Consider the following 6,858-nt stretch of genomic DNA (forward strand, 5'->3'; position numbering starts at 1 on the left):
TCCTCCATATCTCCCGCGTAGCTTAGCGAAGCTCCGCCGGACTTCTTCACCGCCACCGACACCACGCCGTCGTCGCCGTCGGATTCAAGAGGAGCTACTACTTCCGCTGCCCGCCGGAACGGGAGGTGGACGTCGTCTTCATCAACAACCGAACGTGTGACCGAGTACGGAGGTGCTGCCCGTTCGTGGCGCCGGAACCGATCGTGATCAAGATCTTCTACGCGCTTTTGCAAGCGGCAAGTGATCGTCTACCGCAGCAACAAGAGCCTCCTCTTGTAGGCTTTGGAATCTCTTCAAGGGTGAGACTCGATACCCCCTCGTTGCTACCGTCTTCTAGATTGCATCTTGGCTTGGATTGCGTGTTCGCGGTAGGAAAATTTTTGTTTTCTATGCAACGTTATCCTACATCATGACCATTGCATCGTCTGCTCCACTCTGACGTAACGCTTCTTCTTGGATGTGGTATGCATTGAACAGGGATACCTCCTTGTTGTAGGCGTTCCAATGATCTTTCAGTTGCTTGGAGGTGCGACGACGGGCAGGATCCGAGGTAGAGTTGAAGGTTGCAGCTATCTGACCCCAAAAACTATTGCCGGTCTTGCAATTACCGGCGACAGAGTCCTTGGAGTAAAAAATCCAAGCATGAACCTACCCCGAAATAGATATTGTTAGTGAAAAATCCAAGCAAGAACCAACCCCGAAATAAATATGTGATGGGTAAGTAAAGTACCAGTTTTTCCTCGTCCGCAGTTGTCCAGTCAAGCTTCTTTGGACGCGGTGCTACGATTGTTTCCGCGGCATTGGACTCGGAGCTTGGAGCACTGGCTTCAGGAGGTTCTGGGGGGTTACGGACCATATGGCACGTATGGATACAGAGGTGGAGCGTATGAATCGTACGAAGGTGGTGGGTAAGGAGGTACAATGCCACTCCCGCTACCTGTAGGTGGAGCATGTGGAGGTGGTTGGGGGTATGGATACGGAGGCGGAGGGTATGAACCATATGGCGTCGGAGGTGGAGCGTATGGCCCATATGGCCCCGGAGGTGGTGTGCCAGAGGAGTATAAAACTCGGGGAAGCGGCGAAGAACCGACATTGGAGCGACGATGTGTCGGAGAGACATCATCTAGGTGTACTGCTGACTCGTCGGGCGGCAAGAGATCCGTGAACGAGGTCATATCTGGAGTCCAACCGGACATGGTGGAGAAGATTTGAGAGAGTGAAGGAGATGAATGAGATGAAATGGGTGTGGAGTGAGTGAAACCATATGGGGGGTATTTATAGGGGGTGGGGATGAAATTTTGGGGTTTTTTGGCATTTTTTTGAATTTTTTGAACCAGCAACGGCTACCCCAACGGCTAGCTGACGTGGACGAATCAGATCGCGCCACGTCAGCTAACCGTTACACCCTCCCTCTCGCCCGCGCTACCGCCCCGTGCTGCCAACGCTGCCGCCCCCCTCTCGCCCGCCTGTAGCCTCCCTCTCGCCCCTAGCGCGGGCGGTAGCGGGCGGTAGCAGGGCGGTAGCGGGCGCTACCGCCGGGGCCCGCGCCACCGCCCCGCGCTGCCGTCTCGCCCGCCTGTCGCCTCCCTCTCGCCCCGCCTCGGGCGGTATCGCCCCGCCTGTCGCCCGCGTTGGCACCAGCCTTAGTACCGGTTCCTGCCTCCCAGCTTTAGTACCGGTCCTCCACGTGGGCACGGAGAAGCCCACGGGGCTTGAGACCTTTGGTACCGGTTTGTAACATGAACCGGTACTAAAGGCTATTTCGTTTAATTTTTTTATCCATTTTTTTAATTATTTTCAATCCCTCTTTTATTTTATTTTTTTCACTCCTTTTTTTTCTTCAGAATTTCTAGTATTTTCGTTAGTCTCTAACTACATTTAATCTCTAGTCAAATTACTTACCCGTGGTCAAACTTCCCGGTCGATCACCCATCCTCACACTACTCCAGCACTACCACGCTTAACTTCCGAGTTCCTTCCCGTCTCACTTCCAAGTGCTTCGCGCACATGTTGTTGATAATAGTATCATATCAATCCTATTAGCATGTTGGTCGATGTCACACTTCTTTATTGTTTAAATTCCAAATAAATGTTTTAATAAACAAAATTAATGATGTAATAATAATGTTGAATAAATAAATAAAATTAACTTTTTAAATTTGTATTATTTTAATTATTTTTTACATTTTTAATATTTTTTTGCCAAATCTAAAACCTGAAAATTTGAAAATATTATAATTTGCTAAAAGTAATAGTAATATTCTGAGATTCAAAAAATCTTAAAATTATTATTTTTAATTTAAAAAAAACTAAAAATATATAAATTTCTAAATTTTTGGAAAAAAACTAAAATCTTCCTGCTTTCATATTTTCATTTGGAATTTTGAGAGTCTAAAAATTGGCTAACCGGGTATACCCAGGTGAATTCGGATGTAACTTTTTCCCACGATGATTTTGATATATTATACGTTATTTTCCGACGTCGTATGCAAAAGTTAATGCAGTTTTACCATTTTTCAAACTTTTTTAGCAAAAAAAGTCAAAATTCGAATTTGTTAATTTCACCGAATAGTAGGTTGCATAACCTATAAGAATCTGAAAATATTTTATTTTTTAAAATTTCTATCATTTTCATTTTTATTTTACAAAGCAAAAAAAGGCGACCCACGGGGGGGGGGGGGTGTGGAGGTGCGTGGGGGAGCAAAAAAACCTTTAGTACCGGTTCGTGTCACGAACCAGTACTAAAGGTCTACCCTTTAGTACCGGTTCTTGTCACGAACCGGTACTAAAGGTTTTTCGGCTGACGCTAACCCTTTAGTACCGGTTCGTGTCACGAACCGGTACTAAAGCACTACAAGAAATATGGTGACTAGCGACCCTCCATATTGGTCGCTGGAAGGTCATTGTGCACCATTTATGACCACGTCGTGACCAATAACTGTTGGTCATCAGTTGAGCGTCACTGACGGCGCACGATGACCTTTTTTTTAAATGGTCGTAGTCCTCTACGACCAAAATTGATGGTCATAGATTCTACGACCAAAATTTTGGTCACTCGCTATCTAGCATATCCACGTCAAATCCAACGTGGCAAATCCTACGTGGAAAATCTGTGACCTAACCAAATGGCCGTGGATGAAAATCAGCCCAGTCCACTCCAGCCATCTACATGGGCCAAGCCCAAGAAATCAACCTTTTCTACTCTTGGTGTTGGCCTTTTACTATGTATTTTTGTTGGGCCTTAGCCAATTCACAAGCAGTTCTATTTTGGGCCTTTGCGATTTTGCATTCCATTCGACTATGGGCCTTAGACATTTAGCATTCTATTTCCATTTTAGGCCCCAGCCATTTCATATTCCATTTCATTTTGAGGCCTCAACCATTTTCAACAAATTGTTCCCGTCCTAAATTCTGACAGTAAACCAAAGACAAAATTTTCAAATGGAAGACATATGACATACAAAATAATTGAAAAATATTTAAATTTAGCCTGCAAAATACTTGAAATAATAGCTAAAATTAGCCTATTACAGTCTTTCCATAGATGGCCATTGTGTGCCAAACTAATACAACTGGCACTAATTATAAGTAGTTCTTCTTTGCTTTGCAGGGCTTCAGGCTTCAAATTTCTTCAACCTGGAGCTCCTGTAAAAGAGTTCAAAATGCAACACTTTTAGAGTTTGATGAACAGAATAATTACCAACATGTGTATCAATAATGTCGTAAGACAATACAAATTGCAACGATGGCAAGAATTAGTCTGAAACTCGTAAGTCAGACAACTAGGAATGCATATATTAAAATTAGAATAAATGCCATCAGCACGACCACAATAGTTACAGTTTGATGTGGCTCCTTTCATTTCAGCATATAAAGGTGAAAAATGCATATACCAAAATATTGTTTCAAGTACAGAACTATAAGCACAATCAATAGCATTTTTTGCAATTAAAAATGTAAATACTTGCTGATAAAAGATTATTACAAACAATGCACCATCTTAACAATAACTACATTCAAAAGGAGACATCTTCAAAACCGAACCGTGAATGATATAGCCAATTAAAAATGAAACATTTAATGTGATCGCATGTTGCGGTATTCCGACAACATAATTGTCAACTCAATGGCAGAACTCTGAAGTCTAGCAAATGAATGAAATCATGCTGCAGAGTCAATGCCAATCATTCAAAAATAAACTAATATGAAAATTTGATGTGCTCTAAATGGCGGAACTGAATGTTCTTTACCATCTAAATAGAAGTCAAGAACACAATCTTATAGAAACAAGAGACCCCAGTTCACACAAATAACTTCAAATTTGTGGGATCACAATCAAATTGATGTAGAGAAATTATCACTGTTTGGAAAATTACAAGGACATAAAGTGGCCATACATCAGTTTCCATAACGATCTTGTTATCATTCAAAAATCAAGAACCAGGAGTTGAGCATGGTCGGGCTCACCGCAAAAAAGTTAGGATGCTATCAAGTAAATATGCACCATCATGTAAACAGAAAAGTGTCCAGAATCAGCTTGCAAGCCTACAATATTGCAGCAGATTACAAATTCAAATTAACAAAAGTGCAAAACACAGTGGCATTGCCATTGATTGGTGTTACATGTTAAGTTTCATGCCAACAGCTACAACAGAGAAGCATTAATTGGCTCTGAGCTCTCATACCTTGCTACGAGTCATTTCGGCTCAAGTCCAGGATTGTGTAGAGGAGATAATGATATATTACTATAACAGAACACAAAAAGTTGTAATTATGGCAGAACCATCAAACCACATCAATAACTATATGAGCAAGCGAGATAATCAAACTAGAACAATAACTTGCAGGATCTGGTTTAATTATGGCAGGCAATCAAACTAGAACGACAAGGATTTCTTTTACGAGTGCTAGAGGGACGAGCTAGATACCTTTTCTATATGACGAGCGCTAGAGATAATGATGTATTACTACCGCTAGAGTAGTACACTAGCAATGAATGGTTCTAAACAGCTAGCAATATGTACATCAGTGAGAGATAAAGAACAATAGATGGTAATTAATGTTAGAATATTCTTAACTAACATATAGCAACATGTAAAGCAGTGATCATAAAGTAAACATGGTAATTTATGTGTACGTCGGTAATAAGTGGGATATGATGCCAACGGAGAACTCTGACTGAAAACTAAACCATGAACAAATACTAGTTCAGAACCGACCATGTAGTCTAGTCGAGTAGATAACTAGGGAGCGCCAACTTTATTCATGTACAATCTACTACCGCAACATGTATCAAGTAACTTTAGCTAGATAGCTACTTCTATCGGTTCGTTGGAAACTACGGTTGTAAACACTTGAGATGCATGTTGTTTCGCATCGAGATAGGGAAACAAGAAAACACACCGAGCTGATAGATGGGTCATCCGTTTTGATTCGGACATCGGCACCAACAGCTAGAGCGTTAGTTCCAAGTGCAGCAGAGAGGCTGCTTTCGGGATTAGCGATCAAACCAATGCTTGCATTAATACCAGCATAATCATGTAAGTACTCGGAGCTCGACCCGCAAAGAAAAGGTAAAAAATCAAACTAAGCAATAAATTTCCAGTTACAACACAAATACATTGAGGGTCAAAACACTACCTTTCCAGATTTCGACCGGGAACAAGCAAAGCGGAAGATGGTCTTCGGCCCCAGTGCAGCATACGCATCAGTCTGTAATTGTAGTAATGACTCGTCAAATAGATCAACGCAATCAGTACCAAGACTTTGAATTCACGGCGAAATTATTACAGTGTTCAATGCTAGTCAGTCAGACAACAAACTGGTCACAGTTTATTTCATCTTAAGTATGGATATTGTAGGAATTGTTTGCACAATACTAACATATCGGATACAAGTATATATATATATATATAGAGAGAGAGACAGAGGTAGGTACATTAGATGCTGAGATGGCCTTCACATCTATAGTGATTCCTTTGTTCTTGATCTGTGACTGGATCTCACCGAGTATCAGATCACGCTTCTTTGTATTGCTAGCGATGACTTGTCTACATAGAGAAATTCAAAGGAATGTAAAAAACCATAGATATTATATACAGTTACAAGGATCTATCAACATAACATGTGATACAGGAAAAGGTAATATCGAGTGAAAACAAAGATATGCAGAGCAGAGGTTAATGGCATACTGTAAACTTTTTATATACGAAAAACAATTGATGTAGATGACGAAAAACATGCACTGATTCGTTCATAGTTTATGTGCCAAAGTTAGTGTTGTTTTAATTTTCAGTTTATGGTGCTATCATGCAAGACAGATCGTTGCGAAATGAAGGTATATGCATACTCTGAAGGTTATTCAATGTACACCATTTTTAAGGATATCTTTGCAAGAGAAGAGTGCAGAAATACGAGTTAGTGAGGTCTAAGTTCAACACCTGTTTGGAGACCGTGTAAGTGTTCATCTCTTTTTATGTGGGAAGAGAGGTCAAGAGCGACAAGGTCCTTACACTAACTTACAACCGAAGGATGACAATAAATATGAGTCTCTTTGCCAGGTCTCTGCTACCGCAACAAAAAGAAGAGGTGTTGTAATACCTCGGCCGGCCGGAAGCAACTCATGTATGTCACAATTACAACTATGATGAGGACCAGACCAGATTGCACAGTTCGAAATGGATGCGTGAAAAGACTGCACTTCGACCGAAGTGAAGAGAGCTGCTGCACATCCTAGATACAATCCATTTTATAGAGCAAATTAATGTCAGAGCTGCTGCCTATTTTTAAAGCAAAATATGACAATTGTTTTCCTATGCACCCACTACCTATGCACACATCCATTTACATTATACATGC

Source organism: Lolium rigidum, chromosome 4 (genome assembly GCF_022539505.1).
Source record: "Lolium rigidum isolate FL_2022 chromosome 4, APGP_CSIRO_Lrig_0.1, whole genome shotgun sequence".
Taxonomy (NCBI): domain Eukaryota; kingdom Viridiplantae; phylum Streptophyta; class Magnoliopsida; order Poales; family Poaceae; genus Lolium; species Lolium rigidum.